Source organism: Apium graveolens, chromosome 8, assembly GCF_009905375.1.
Source record: "Apium graveolens cultivar Ventura chromosome 8, ASM990537v1, whole genome shotgun sequence".
NCBI classification, from domain to species: domain Eukaryota; kingdom Viridiplantae; phylum Streptophyta; class Magnoliopsida; order Apiales; family Apiaceae; genus Apium; species Apium graveolens.
Window position 1 is genome coordinate 206,029,254 of NC_133654.1, and position 15,889 is coordinate 206,045,142.

The window sequence follows — 15,889 nt, forward strand, 5'->3', positions numbered from 1 at the left end:
TTTAGTAGTGATGGGAGATCAAGCAGAAATTCCTAAGGCTCTGATGGACTATTCTCAGCCTAAGATCAATGATATTCAGTCGAGCATCATCAGACCTGCCATCTCGGCTAACACTTTTGAGATCAAGTCAAACACGATTCAGATGATACAGAACTCAGTTCAGTTTGGGGATTCCCCTACAGAAGACCCCAACATGCACATCAGGGATTTCATCGAGATTTGTGACACTTTCAAGTTCAATGGGGTGACTGAAGATGCTATCAAGCTGCGACTCTTCCCATTCTCTCTGAGGGATAAAGCAAAGTGCTGGTTACATTCTCTACCACCAGGGTCTATCACCAAATGGGAGGATCTTGCTCAAAAGTTTCTCACTAAATTCTTTCCTATGGCGAAGACTGCTGAAATCAGGAATGCTCTTACTCAGTTTGCAGCAAACTGGAGAATCTCTGTATGAGGCTTGGGATCGATATAAGGAGATGCTAAGGAAGTTCCCACATCATGGCATGCCTGATTGGATGATTATAAACTGTTTCTATAATGGTTTGGGTGCTCAGTCTAGACTTATGCTCAATGCAGAATCTGGTGGAGCCTTATGGGCCAAAAGCTATAATCAAGCTTATGAGTTGATTGAGCTCATGACAGCTAATAAATACCAGAATACTACGCAAAGAATGTTGCAAGGCAAGGTAGGAGGAATTCTGGAAGTGGATACAGCTATTGCTATAGCTGCTCAACTTCAAATTTTGACGATGAAAGTGGACTTTTTGGCTAATTATGGAGTTAATCAAATCACTAGTGTTTGTGAGCTTTGTGCGGGGGCACATGAAACTGAGCAGTGTGCTATTTCTAGCAAATCAGCTCAATTTATGAGTAACTTTCAGAGATCACAACAACAAGCTCCAGTCACTTATCATCCAAATAATCGCAATCATCCTAACTTCAACTGGAGTAACAATCAGAATGCGGTGCAACAATCTTATCAGCCATACACAACAAAACAGTATAACCCTCCTGGTTTTCAGCAACCGCAATATGCCCCTAGGCAACAACTTCAACTTCAGCAGTTACCGCAAGCTAATGAAAAATCTGAATTGGAGGAGTTGAGGCTCATCTGTAAGAGCCAAGCCATGTCTATCAAGATCTTGGAGAATCAGATTGGGCAAATTACTAATGCATTATTGAATCGTTAACCTGGCACGCTTTCGAGCGATACTGAAGTGCATGCAAGAAGGAAGCTAAGGAGCATGTGAAGGCAATTACATTGAGGTCTGGTAAGGTTGCAAATCCTGAAAAAGCTAAGACTCCAGAATCTGAAGTTGAGGCGGAAGAAGAAGAAGTGCAGAAGGAAGCAGAAGTGGAAGCAATGAAGACTACTGTTGAGCACACTCTTCCTGAGGGTAATACAGGGGAGAAACAAATTTAAACTCCACCTCCTTTTCCTAAGAGGCTGCAGAAGAAAAAGATGGATAAGCAGTTTTAGAAGTTTCTGGAGGTGTTTAAGAAACTTCACGTCAACATACCTTTCACTGAAGCTCTTGAACAAATGCCTAGTTACGCGAAGTTCATGAAAGGTATTTTCTCTAGGAAGGTGAAGCTTGATGACTTAGAGACTGTTGCACTCACGTGGGAATGCAGTGCTGTGCTGCAACAGAAGTTACCTCCGAAGATTAAAAATCCTGGAAGCTTCACTATTCCTTGCACAATTGGAAAGGTGTCAGTTGACAAGTGTCTATGTGACTTGGTAGCTAGCCTCAATCTGATGCCCTTGTCAATCTTCAAGAAGTTGGACTTGCCTGATCCAAAGCCTACTTATATAACTTTGCAGTTGGCCGACCGTTCTATTATATATCCGCGAGGTATTGTTGAGGATGTCTTGGTCAAGGTGGATAAACTCATCTTCCCTGATGATTTTGTAATTCTTGATTTCGAGGAGGATAAGAAGATTCCCATAATCTTGGAAAGACCTTTCTTCGCTACTGGCCGAACCTTGATGGATGTGCAGAAAGGTAAGTTCACCATACGAGTGATGGATCATGATGTAACTTTTAATGTGTTCAATGCCATGAAATTCCCTACGGAAAATGAGGAGTTCTTTAAGGTAGAGATGGTCGATTCCGTGGTTAATTCTGAACTCGATCGATTGCTAAGGTCTGATGCCTTAGAAAAAGCCTTGTTGGGGAATTCCGATAGTTAAGATGATGAAGGGGATGAGAAGTTACAATTTTTGAATGCTTCTTCCTGGAAGAAGAAGATGGATATGCCTTTTGAATCTCTTGGAATGGAGGAGCTGAACAAAGCTCCTAAGCGCCTCAAGCCATTTATAGAGGAAGCTCCTACTCTTGTGCTTAAGCCTTTACCTGAACATGTGTGGTATGCATTTTTATGTGATGCATTTACTTTTCCTGTTATTATTGCATCTGACCTTTCAGGTAGCGACGGGGAAAAGCTTTTGAGAATTCTTAGAGAAATCAAATTGGCAATTTGTTGGACTATAGCAAATATTAATGGAATCAGCCCTTCGTATTGTATGCACAAAATTCTGCTAGAGCCAGGAAGTAAGCCTACTGTTGAGCAACAGAGAAGGCTAAATCCGATCATGAAAGAGGTTGTGAAGAAGGAAATCCTCAAGTGGCTAGATGCAGGGATCATCTATCCTATTTCTGATAGTTCATGGGTGAGCCCAGTTTATGGGTGAGCCCAGTTCAGTGTGTGCCAAAGAAAGGAGTTACCACTGTGGTATCAAATAAGAAGAATGAGCTTATTCCTACACAAATAGTCACGGGGTGGAGAGTTTGCATGTATTAAAGAAAGCTAAACAAGGCTACAAGGAAGGATCACTTCCCTCTTCCTTTCATTGATCAGATGCTTTATAGATTGGTTGGGCATGATTACTATTGTCTTCTGGATGGCTATTCGGGATATAACCAGATTTGTATCGCTCCAGAAGATCAAGAAAATACTACATTCACATGTCCTTTTGGTACTTTTGCATTCCGGAGAGTTTCTTTTGGGTTATGTGGAGCGACAGCCACTTTTCAGAGATGCATGATGGCTATCTTCTTTGATATGATTGGTCAGAATATGGAGGTGTTCATGGACGATTTCTATGTATTTGGTTATTCATTTGATGAGTGCTTACATAATCTAGACGACGTTTTTAAGAGGTGTGTTTAGACCAATTTGGTTCTCAATTGGGAGAAATGTCACTTTATGGTACAACCGGGCATTATTCTTGGGCACAAGGTCTCTAGTAAGGGTCTTGAGGTGGACAAAGCCAAAGTGGGGGTCATCGAAAATCTTCCCCCACCAATTTCTGTTAAGGGAATTCGCAGTTTTCTTGGTCATGCGGGTTTCTATAGGCGTTTCATCAAGGAATTCTCAAAAATTTCTAAATCGTTGTATAGTTTGCTAGAGAAAGATGTTCTTATCAAGTTTGATGATGAATGCCTCGTTGATTTTGAGACACTAAAGAAGAGTTTAATCACGACACCTGTCATAACTACACCTGATTGGAGTGAACCGTTTGAGATGATGTGTGATGCAAGTGACTATGCAGTTGGAGCAGTTCTTGGGCAGAGAAAGAACAACATATTTTATGTGGTCTACTATTCTAGTAAGACCCTAAATGGTGCTAAACTGAATTATACTACTACGGAGAAAGAATTTTTGGCTATTGTCTATGGTTTTGAGAAATTTTGATATTATCTGCTTGGGATGAAGGTGACAGTGTTTACTGATCATGCTGTAGTTCGATATCCCGTCTCTAAGGACTCGAAGCCTAGATTGATTCGATGGGTTCTTTTACTTCAGGAGTTTGAATTAGAGATCAAGGACATAAAAGGGACTGAAAATCAAATCGCTGATCATCTTTCGCGTTTAGAGGACCCAATTGCAACTTCACTGGATAAGACATTAATAAATGAGTCTTTTCCTGATGAGCAGCTGTTTGGAGTGCAAGAGGAAGAACCGTGGTTTGTAGACATTGTGAACTACCTTGTGAGTAATATCATGCCTCCCGACTTGTCATACGCTCAAAGGAAGAAGATTCTGCATGAAGTAAAGTGTTATATATGGGATGAGCCATTTATTTTCGACAAGGAGCTGACCAAATCATCAGGAGATGTATTACTTACAGCAAAATGAGGGGGGGGGGGAACTTGCGAGATTGCCAATCAACGGCTTATGGAGGACATTATGGTGGAGAAAAGACAGCAGCTCGTATTCTTCAAGCAGGTTTCTTTTGGACGACCTTATTTAAAGATGCTCATCAATTCATTTTGAAATATGATCGATTTCAACGTGTGGGTAATATGTCCAAGAGGGATGAGATTCCTCTTAATGTGCTTCTCAAGGTTGAAGTCTTCGATGTTTGGGGAATTGACTTTATGGGGCCATTTGTCTCATCTTGTAACAATCAGTATATCTTGTTGACGGTCGATTATGTCTCGAAATGGGTTGAAGTCAAGGCATTTCCAACAAACGATACGAAGGCAGTGCTTAATTTTCTTTATAAGAAGATATTCACAAGATTTGAAACTCCTAGAGTCATAATCAGTGATGAGGGGTCGTATTTTTGCAATTACAAGTTCACTGCTATGATGCAAAGGTATAATTTGAATCATCGCATTGCTACGGCTTATCATCCGCAGACGAATGGTCAAGCTAGGGTATCTAACAGAGAGATAAAACACATTTTGGAGAAAGTTGTGTGTCCATCGAGAAAAGATTGGTCTTTAAATCTTGATGATGCCGTTTTGGCATATAGAACAACATACAAGACTCCATTAGGAATGTCTCCGGTTCAGTTGGTTTATGGTAAGGGGTGTCATTTACCAGTGGAGCTTGAGCATAAAGTGTATTGGGGTTTGAAGAAGTTGAATCTTGATTTGGATGCAGCTGGAAAGAAGAGGATGCTTCAATGAATGAACTCGACAAGTTTCGACTTCAAGCATATGAAAACAAAAAAATGTATAAGGAGAAAGTTAAGAGGTGGCACGATAAGGGTCTAGTGCTCAAATCATTTATGTAGGGGCAACAAGTTCTTTTGTTTAACTCTCATCTCCGTCTTTTTCCTGGAAAGTTGAAGTCATGGTGGTCAGGGCCGTTTGGTGTCAAAACTGTGTTTCCACATGGAGCGGTGGAGATTTTTGAGAATGATCCGGGCCAAGCATTCAAGGTAAATGGTCAGAGGTTGAAGAATTACTATGGTAACACGGTAAACCGCGAGGTGGTTAGTGCCGTTTTGTTGTCCGTTTGATCTCACATTTCTATGTCAAGCTAACGATGTAAAGCTAGCGCTTCTTGGGAGGCAACCCAAGTTTGTTGTACATTAGTAGGTAGAGGAAGCAAGAAGAAAAGAGAAAAACACAAAAAAATCAGAAAAACTAGGAATTTCAGGACCAACTTCAGAAGCTGAGCGCGCCCGAGTTGATCTAGCGCGCGGCCATGCTGGAATTCCAGAATCCAAGCGCGCCTGCGCTGATCTAGCGCGCACCCGCGCTGATTTGGCAGCGCTGGTCTAGCGCGCAGCCGCGCTAGGGTCCCGATTCAGAAAAAAATAAAAGGTAGTTTTTGAAGAGAAAATTGGGGTTTTTAATAGAAAATTGATTTCCACCCGATTTTTACTCTTCCACATCCCAAATTTCCTCTCCAAATCAAACCCATTATTCTCACTATTCCCATAATCAATTCCCACTTCTATTCCATATCTAATTCTCTTCTCACCTCCTATATATACATACACTTATACACAAACTTCTCCACCACTTCTCAAATTCTCAAACACAATTCTCTCTCAAACACTTCTCTTTTATTCTCTCTTATTCAATCCCAATGGCACCCAAGAGACAAAGAACTCTAGTCAGCAGCAGCACCACTGATTCTTCGAGTGCAGGTGGTGTGAGGCCGAGGTTTTTTTACTCCCGAGGCCGAAGCAGAATATACGAGGCTTCTCTCGAAGCCTATAGCAAAGGAGTGAGGTTTATACCATCGGGGAAGGATGGTAAGTTGTTGGTGATGATCTTGGAGATGGGCTGGGTTGCTTTTTGTGAGGCACCAGCTACTGTGCCCATGATTGTTGTTCAAGAATTTTATGCTAATGCTAAGGTGGAGAAGAATGGTTTTACTGTGGTTAGGGGGATGACGGTGGAGTACAATGCGGATGCGATAAGGAGAGTGATTGAGCGGCTCGTGAGGAAGCTCGGTCAGGACACCTGGAATGATAAGACTCCGGAGGAGTTTGATTTGGATTTGATTGTTGCTACTCTGTGTGTGCCTGAGACTCATTGGAAGTTCAAGAGGGGCACGACTGATTATTCCACGTTCCCTGCTTCGAGCATGAACACGTTTGCTCGTGCATGGAATGCGTTTATTTATGCTAACATTATGCCATCTTCTCAGGTGTATGATGTGACTGTGGAGCGTGCACAGCTGTTGTGGGGGATTCTTCAGGGTGATTATGTGGACCTTGGGATGGTGATTTACCAGGGTATTCTGAGATTTTTGCGAGGGAGTACTACAGGTTTTATACCCTATGCGTCCGTTGTGACGAAACTGTGTATGGCGGTTAGTGTTCATTGGCCAGAACACGAGCAGCTCCAGATTTCGAGTGCTCCGATTGGAAACACCATTTTGGCGACGATGCAAGAGTGGGATGGAGGCAAGCCTGATTTGAAGGGACTTGGTTATTCTTTTAATTATCTGCCTGATGGGATGCTAGCTGCTGGGGCAGCTCAGTCGAGCAGAGCCGTTTGGAGGTCTCAGTTGGATGAAGAGGTTGGTCCATCGCAGCAGAAGCAGGAGGAAGCAGGAGCTGATGTTGGAGTTGGTATGAGCACGATGCAATATAGGCGTCTAGTGAGGAGGATGGATGCGATGCATGACATCCATAGTCGGTTTGCACGTGATCTCACCCAGGGACTAGGGACTGCATCCAGAGCCACATGTGTTCACATCCAGTGACCAGTATTTGGTGAGGACTCCGTGTATCCACCTTCAGATATGCCTGACACTCCACCCGTTGGGGGTGAGGATCCTGATTCCGAGTAGGTATGCCTGATTCCTTACTATTACCTTCGCTGAGGATAGTGAAAATTTTAAGTTTGGGGGTAGTAGTTGAAGGAATATGTTTTGTGTGAGTCGCATATAGTTGCATGTTCATGATAGTTTAGTGCATATAGTTGCATATTTTGCCATGACGTTTTTTTTTATTTTTGTAGTTTTTATGATAGTTTGTTGATTTAGTTTCATGTATTTGCATAATAACATGATCCCTTAGATTATTTTTCCGATTGATTTGTGATATTGATACTAGTGTAGTGATGTCGTATTTAGTGATGTTAAGTCTTCTCGAGTTGATTTTCATGCTAGAGACAATTTTATTTCACTAAGTCTTATAGGTTGCTTGAGTGCTAGATCATGATCATGGTTTGTTTGTTTGTCGAAGTTTGATCCCTTGTTTATATTTAGAATTTAAGATATTCTCTTAATGATAAAATAGCACGGATTTTTAAAAATTGGAGAAAATTGGATTCCATTACTAGTTGTTGTGTCTAAGTGTCAAATGGCTAGTTGCCGGCTCATATTTATATGAGTAGTGTAGGGTTGAACGAGATGGAGCGAAATGCACGCGTTCAGAAATTTGTGGAAAAAATGAAAAAAAGAAAAAAAAGAAATAGAAAAAATATATAAGTGTTATGCATAATTGATTACGAGTGGGCTCTTTACTACTCGATTTATTAAGTTCTTAGGGGATTTTGTGCCTAGTGACATAAGGCTTTTACAGTCTGGGATCCGCTAACTTAACGCTCGCTACATGGGTACTATTGTATAAGTCTTTTGTGGACCTCACTCATTGCACGGTCAAATAAGCATAATTGTGTTGTTTATGTGTTGTGAATAAAAGCATGAATCCATATAAAACTCCAATATAAGAATTGAAGTGTTATAGGTTATTTTGAGTCTAGCTTTTATTTTATCTATAACCTTGCGATTGCTTTGAAGAGTAGGGAGTCATGATTATTGATCTAGTTGAGATAGTATATCTGTAAGCAGTTGCACACACGCACGTCTCTGGTTTATAAGTGGATTTGTAAAGTTTGATTGATCTTTATGCGAATAATTGAATTTGTTGAGATGTTGCTTGTTGATCGTTGCATTCATTTAGTTGCATACATGTATTTTTATTTCTTGTTCTTTGAGTCTGTTTATGCTTGAGGACAAACATCGATTCAAGTTTGGGGGTATGTTTAGTGGCATTTATGACACTTTATAATGCTCCATTAAGCTTTGAATTGGTATTTTTGTACTCAAGTTATTGGTGTTTTAATGTGTTTTCTAGTGTTTTTGTATTTGAGACATTAATCCGGGATTCAGGTGAATTAGCATTCATTTGATGCTAATATGGTGTTAGGATGGTGTCCAAGGAATAAAGCTCGTGAAGACCAACTCATTGTAGCAAGAAAAGAAGAAAATGGAATTTTCTCCAGAAGGCCATCGCGCCCGCGATGACAAAGCGCGCGGCCGCGCCCAAAGTTCAGAGACACAGCGCAACCGCGCTGATCAAGCGTGCGGCCGTGCCGGGTCGGGAAATTTAAATCCTGATTCTTGTGGGCTTTTGATTGGAGGACTTCTATCATGCACGGGCTGCTATATATATATAAATGTCATTTTTTATAAGGAGACGTACCAGAGCACAAGGAGAAGGCGTAAGAAGACCATTTTTTATAAGGACTACGTTTATTATACCATTCTTTCATCAGAACCCACGTTGATGATGAGTCCGGTTATGGGCTAATCGTTATCGTGGGGTTCTAGCAGATTAATTTATGGATTTTGTTAGATATATTTGAGATGTTATGTCTAATATAATTTGTGTTTAGTTTTCAGAACTTAACAACAGGACATATTAGGACTTACTGAAATCAGGTCTTATTGGAAGTCAGAACTTAATATCAGAACTTAAGGTCATATCAGAACTTAAGTGCGGGAAGACAATCAGTTAAGGAATGAAGCTGATTTACAGGAGAAGATCGAGACTAAAACAAAAGAAGATTTGCATGGAAAGAGTTAGAGGACTAGAAGACTTGTAGAAGATATCTGATTGATATATTTTAGGAGACATAATTGTATTCCATATCAATTAGAATATATCTTGTAACTGTGTACTATATAAACACAACTTAGGGTTTACACTATATGTGTTATTATTATCGAGAAGATTATACATTGTAACCTAGCAGCTCTTAGTGATATTTGTTCATCACTGAGAGAGAACAACAGTTCATATTGTAACAGAGTTTATTGAATATACTTGATCTTTGTTACATACTTGTGTTAAATCAATTTGATTGTATAAACACTGTATTCAACCCCCTTCTACAGTGTTGTGTGACCTAACAAGTGGTATCAGAGGTTTTATGTTAACACACATACAGTAAAGATCCAAGCAATCATGTCTGAAGAAACACAAACCCCAACTAAGCCCACCAAAACTCAAGAAACTCAAAACACCCAAACCCATAGGTGATATGAGACTATTAGGGTTCCCATACTAAGACCTTCTAAGTATCCCATATGGAAAGTGAAGATGGCTATGTTTCTGGAAGCTACAGATCCAGAATACCTTGATAGGATTAATGAAGGACCATATAAGCCTACCAAGCTCTCTGTTGCAGTTGCTGATCAACCAGCAAAGTCCATACCAAAGGAGAAAGGTGATTACACAGCTGAAGACATCTCATCTATTGCCAAGGATGCAAGGCATTTGCTGCATAGTGCCATTGATAATTTCATGTCAAATAGGGTAATTAATCGCAAGACTGCACAGGAGATATGGGATGCTTTGGAGGAACTGATGCAATAAAAAAGAACCTGAGGACTATACTCACTCAAGTGTATGAGCCCTTTGACTCAAAAGCTGATGAGTCATTAACTGACTTATATGACAGGTTTGCCAAACTCTTGAATGATCTGTCACTGGTGGACAAGGAATATGATCTTGAAGATTCAAATATAAAATTCCTTTTAGCTCTTCCTGAAAATTGGGATTTGAAGTCTACTACCATAAGAGACAACTATGACCTTACTGAAACTACTCTTGATGAAATTTATGGTATGCTCAAGACTCATGAACTTGAGATGGATCAAAGGAGCAAGAGGCATGGAAGAAAGTCAAGAACAGTTGCTCTTAAAGCCGAGGAATCTCCTAAAGTGGTTGCCTCAAAGAGGGGCAAAGGAAAGGCTCTCATCATAAAGTCTGATTCAGAGTCATCATATTCTGATAATGATGATTCAGAAACTGAAAGTTTACCTGAAATAGATGTTGATGCATAGATGATGCAACTATGTACTCTTATGGTGAAAGGTATCACATAGATAGCCTACAGGAAATTCATAAAGGGCAAGAAGTTTTCCAGGAAAGGTGGAAGTTCTGATAAGAAAGGATTCAGAAAGTCTGAAGGCAAAGGAGGAAAGTCTGACAGATGAGATAACTCAAATGTTAAATGCTACAATTGTGGTGAAAGAGGCCACATATCTCCTGACTGCAATAAAGTAAAAAGTGACAAAGGCAAGGCACTTGTCACAAAGAAGAAAAGCTGAACAGACACTTCAGATTCCGAAAAAGAGGTGAACTATGCCTTGATGGCAAATGCTGATAGCAGTACTGAAACTGCTGAATTGAAGGTACCTCAAACAACTTATGCTTTTTATACTGATGATATTACTGAGTTGAGATTATATCTTAAAACCATGTTCATTAGTTATAGAGATCAGACTTTAACATGTGAAAGATTAACATCTGAAAATCTAGCTTTTAAAAATAGAATTGACTATTTAGAAAAGGAGTTAGTTTTTCTTTATCAAACTAAGAAAGAAAGAGATGATGCTTTTTATGATAGAGATAAAGTGTTAAAATTGAATGAATCTCTAAAAGCTGACTTAGAAAAGGAAAGAGAGATTATCAGAACTTGGACTAACTTTGGCAGAACAACTCAGAATTTACTAAGTAGTGGAATCTGGAAAGAGGGCTTAGGTTATGGAGATGATAAAAATGAGAAAAGAACTGTGCAAATTGAGCCAACTGTTGTTAAACAAATTGCTAAGCCAAAGGTAAATCCTGTTAAGTTTGTAGCAAAAACTGTAAAGTTTGATTCTGAAAAGATGAAAGAATCTAGGACACAAGTCAAAGAAAAGTCAACTTCTGACAAATTAAAACAGGATAAACCAGCTGAAGTAAACATAGGCTCGATGACAAAGAAGCAGCTTAAGCATAAATTGAAAGAGATTAGAAATGTGAACAAGGTAAAGGAAGCTAGGAAAAATAGGAATGGAAAGGAAGGTGTGAATAAAAGCAATAATTATATGCCTGTTCCTGATGATTCTAGAAAGAAATGTTATACTTGTGGAAACTCTAACCATCTTGCATCTTTTTGCAGGAATAATAAAGATATAAACTCTTTACCTTTTAGATCAGGAGTTAAAAGTCAGTCTGTTAGGTTTAAACCACAAAATCCTTGTTTTCATTGTGGTAGTTTATGACATTCCATTTATACTTGTAAGGAATATCATAGTTTGTACAATGATTATTATCAAATAAAACCTTCTTTGAAGAAAGTTAGTATTATTCCTTCTAGTGTAAAGTCTGATGCAAAGTCTGATATAAATTCTCATAAACAACATGTTAGCAAAAACTCTGAAATTAAATCCGCTGCAAATGCTAATAAACTTAAAAAGGCCAAAGGATTCAAGTAAGTCTGGATCCTTAAAACTAACCAATAGTGGTCTTTGTGATTGCAGGGCAACAGGAAAAATATCCTAATTCTGGACAGTGGATGTTCAGGACATATGACTAGAAATAAAGCCTGCTATCAGACTTTATGGAAAAAGCTGGCCCAGGAGTTTCTTATGGAGATGCCAACATGGGAAAAACTCTGGGATATGACAATATCAATCTTGGGAATATCATCATTAAATCAGTAGCTCTTGTCTCAGGACTTAAGCACAATCTGCTAAGTGTGAGTCAAATATGCGATAAAGGTTATCATGTGGATTTCTTGGAAGAACACTGTGAAGTTGTAAGTAATTCTATAGGCAAAGTAGTTTTGAAAGGTTACATGCATGGTAACATTTATGAAGCCAGACTTTTAACAAGTTCTGATAGTTCTGCAATCTGTCTATTGAGTAGATCATCAATTGAAGAAAGATGGAATTGGCACAAGAGAGTCTCTCATTTAAATTTTAACGACATAAATGTGCTAGTAAAGAAAGATCCTGTGAGAGGACTGCCAAAATCAGTATTTACTCCTGATGGCCTTTGTGATTCATGTCAAAAGGAAAAACAAAGAAAATCTTCATTCAAGAGCAAAACTGAATCCTCAATTCTTGAGCCTTATCACCCACTGCATGTTGATCTATTTGGTCCAGTCAATGTCATGTCTATTGCAATGAAGAAATATGCTATGGTTATAGTGGATGAGTTCACAAGGTACACTTGGGTGTATTTCTTGCACAAGAAGAATGAGACTGCATCTACTTTAACTGATCATGTCAGACAGCTGGATAAATTGGTCAATCATTCTGTCAAAATTATAAGAAGTGATAATGGCAGTGAGTTCAAAAATTCAATCATGAAAGAGTTCCGCAAAGAGCATGGAATTAAGCAGGAATTTTCTGCACCTGGAACTCCACATCAAAATGGAGTTGTAGAAAGAAAGAACATGACTCTCATTGAAGCTGCACGAACTATGCTTGATGAAACAAAGCTACCAACCTACTTTTGGGCTGAAGCTGTGCAGACTGCTTGTTTTACACAGAATGCTACACTCATAAACAAGCATGGAAAAACACCATACGAGATGTTGAAGAAAAAGAAGCCAAATATGAAATACTTTCATATATTTGGATGTAAATGTTTTGTTCTTAAGACTCATCCTGAACAGCTGTCAAAATTTGATCTAAAAGCTGATGAAGGAATTTTTTTTGGATATCCACTTTCCATAAAAGCCTTCAGAGTCTACAATTTAAGAACAAGAGTTGTCATGGAATCTATCAATATATCTTTTGATGATAAGAAGATTACTGGACTTGAGGATTTCAATGATCATGATCAGTTGAGATTTGAAAATGAAGATTTAAATTCTAATTCTGTAAATTCTGATGACTTAAATCCTGATCCTGTAAATTCTGACGGGTTAAGTTCTGATGTCATTGTAACTGTTGTAACTCCTCCAAGGGAAAATGCACCTGTCCTGGGGGAGCAAGCTGAAGATCCTACCACAACTCAAAACTCTCAAGAAGCATCAAAACCTGTCACTAGATCTTCAAGTTCTGATTCATCAAGTTCTGATGAGCCAAATTCTGATAATTCTGAAAACTCTGATTCTTTAAATCGTGAAGGTTCTAACTCAAATTCTGAAGTCACAGAGAGCATAACTACAGGGGGAGCATCAGAAAATGCTGATGGAGACAACATGGATCATGTGGGAGGATCCAGTTCTTTAAATCAACTTCCATCTGCAAGGAAGTGGACCAAATCACATACACCTGACTTAATCATTGGAGATCCAGAAGCATGTGTCAGAACTAGAACTGCAACATCAAATGAATGTCTCTATCATTCTTTTCTATCTTAGACTGAACTAAAGAAAGTGGAAGAAGCTCTTCAAGATGCTGATTGGGTGCAAGTAATGCAGGAAGAATTAAATGAATTTGAAAGAAATAAAGTCTGGACCCTAGTGCCAAGACCAAAGAACAGATCAATTGTTGGCACACAATGGGTGTTCAGAAACAAAACTGACAGTGATGGCATAATTACAAGAAACAAAGCAAGGCTGGTTGCAAAAGGCTACTCTCAACAGGAGGGTATTGATTATGATGAAACATTTGCACCAGTTGCTAGATTGGAAGCCATAAGAATCTTTTTGGCTTATGCTGCTCACAAAAAGTTTAAAGTCTTTCAAATGGATGTGAAAAGTGTTTTTCTCAATGGAGAATTAGAAGAAGAGGTATATGTTGAACAACCTCCAGGATTTGTAGATCCAAAATTTCCAAATCATGTCTACAGATTAGTCAAAACACTTTATGGCCTTAAGCAAGCTCCAAGAGCATGGTATGAGACTTTAGCTCAATTCCTTCTGGAAAGTGGATTTAACAGCGGTATAATTGATAAAACACTGTTCTATCTCAACCATGGAAAGGACTTACTTTTGGTATATATATGTTGATGATATCATATTTGGTTCTACAAATGCCAAACTCTGTGAAAGGTTTACAAAACTAATGCAGTCAAGATATCAAATGAGTATGATGGGAGAACTTAGCTATTTTCTGGGAGTTCAAGTCAAACAAAATGAAGAAGGTACTTTCATAAATCAATCCAAGTACACCAGAAATTTACTGAAAAAATTTGGAATGCAAGACTGTTCAACTGCATCCACTCCCATGGCCACTGCAACCAAGTTAGATAAAGATACTGGTTCATCAGTAGATATTACTAACTACAGAGGTATAATTGGCTCTTTATTCTTTTTAACCGCAAGTAGACCTGATATCATGTATGCTACCTGTCTTTGTGCAAGATTTCAAGCTGATCCAAGAGAACCTCATCTAATAGCTGTGAAAAGAATTTTCAATTACCTCAAGGGTACAACTGATCTAGTATTGTGGTATCCAAAAGAATCAGATTTTAAGCTAATAGTTACTCAAATGCAAATTTTGCAGGATGCAAAATAGACAGGAAAAGCACTAGTGGAAGCTGCCAATTTCTTGGAGGCAGATTGGTTTCTTGGTTTAGTAAGAAACAGAAATCAATTTCTACATCAACTGTAGAAGCAGAATATATTGCTGCAGGAAGCTGTTGTGCACAGCTTCTATGGATGAAGAATCAGTTACTGGACTATGGGTTAGAATTTTCTAAAATACCTATTTACTGTGATAATCAAAGTGCTATTGCTATGACAGGTAATCCAGTTCAACACTCAATGACAAAGCACTTCAGCATAATGTACCATTTCATAAGGGAACATGTGATGGAAGGTGCAGTGGAATTGCATTTTGTTCCAAAAGATCAACAACTAACATATATCTTCACAAAACCACTATGTGAAGCTACTTTTACAAGACTGGTAAATAAACTTTGAATGGTTTCAGGTTCTTTCTCTAAATCTGCTTATTTTTTGTTCACATGTATCAGACTTTATGGTCAGTGTTTACAGATTGTCTTATCTTCATGTAATCTGTGCTTAAACTGTAATACATTAAATACTGATTATTATCTGATGTGGATCTATATACTCTGATAGTGTTTTGAATGTTCTGTGACTATTCAATCCAATGAGGATAACTGTGCTAGATGCTGACCTAGTAGTCTTTAACATACTAGACATCCCATATTTGAATTAGTTGTTTATGTGGAAATTCATTAACACAAGTAAATTCTGATGTTGAGCTTAGTCAAATTTACTTTGTGTATCTTATTACTAAGTCATAAACTAGATTCTTGCTTCTTATCTGTCAAATTCTGATGTCAGTAAATCTTAAGGATGAACCACATGCTTGATAAGCCTCACTTATCTAAAGAAAAGAAAAGAAAATTGAAGTCAGCCACTCCTTTGAGATCTAGAGTAAATATGTGGAATGGAAGACCCAAGTGCATTGTTGGTATTAAGTAATATGCATTAGAAAAGCAAATAAATTTTTCTTGGTGAGTTTTCACATTCTCTGATTACTGGAGAAATACTCTGATAATAACATAAATTCTGATAGCAGTTGTGACTCACTTACACAGAGAAGCCACTATAAAAAGGAATTTTAAAAGATGCATAAAATGAGCACAAACAGTTGAGGTGGATTCTTGCATAAATTTATTCTATAGTAGACTTCATTATTAATG

The 15,889-nt window shown here is 38.5% G+C and overlaps 1 non-coding gene across 1 annotated transcript; it reads right to left on the reverse strand.

Annotated features, from left to right (window-relative positions):
• Positions 1-400: 400 nt before the first annotated feature.
• LOC141681068 (small nucleolar RNA R71) lies at positions 401-505 on the reverse strand. Its single transcript, XR_012558510.1, has one exon. It is a non-coding gene; the product is annotated as a small nucleolar RNA R71 (small nucleolar RNA).
• Between the last annotated feature and the right edge of the window lie 15,384 nt (positions 506-15,889).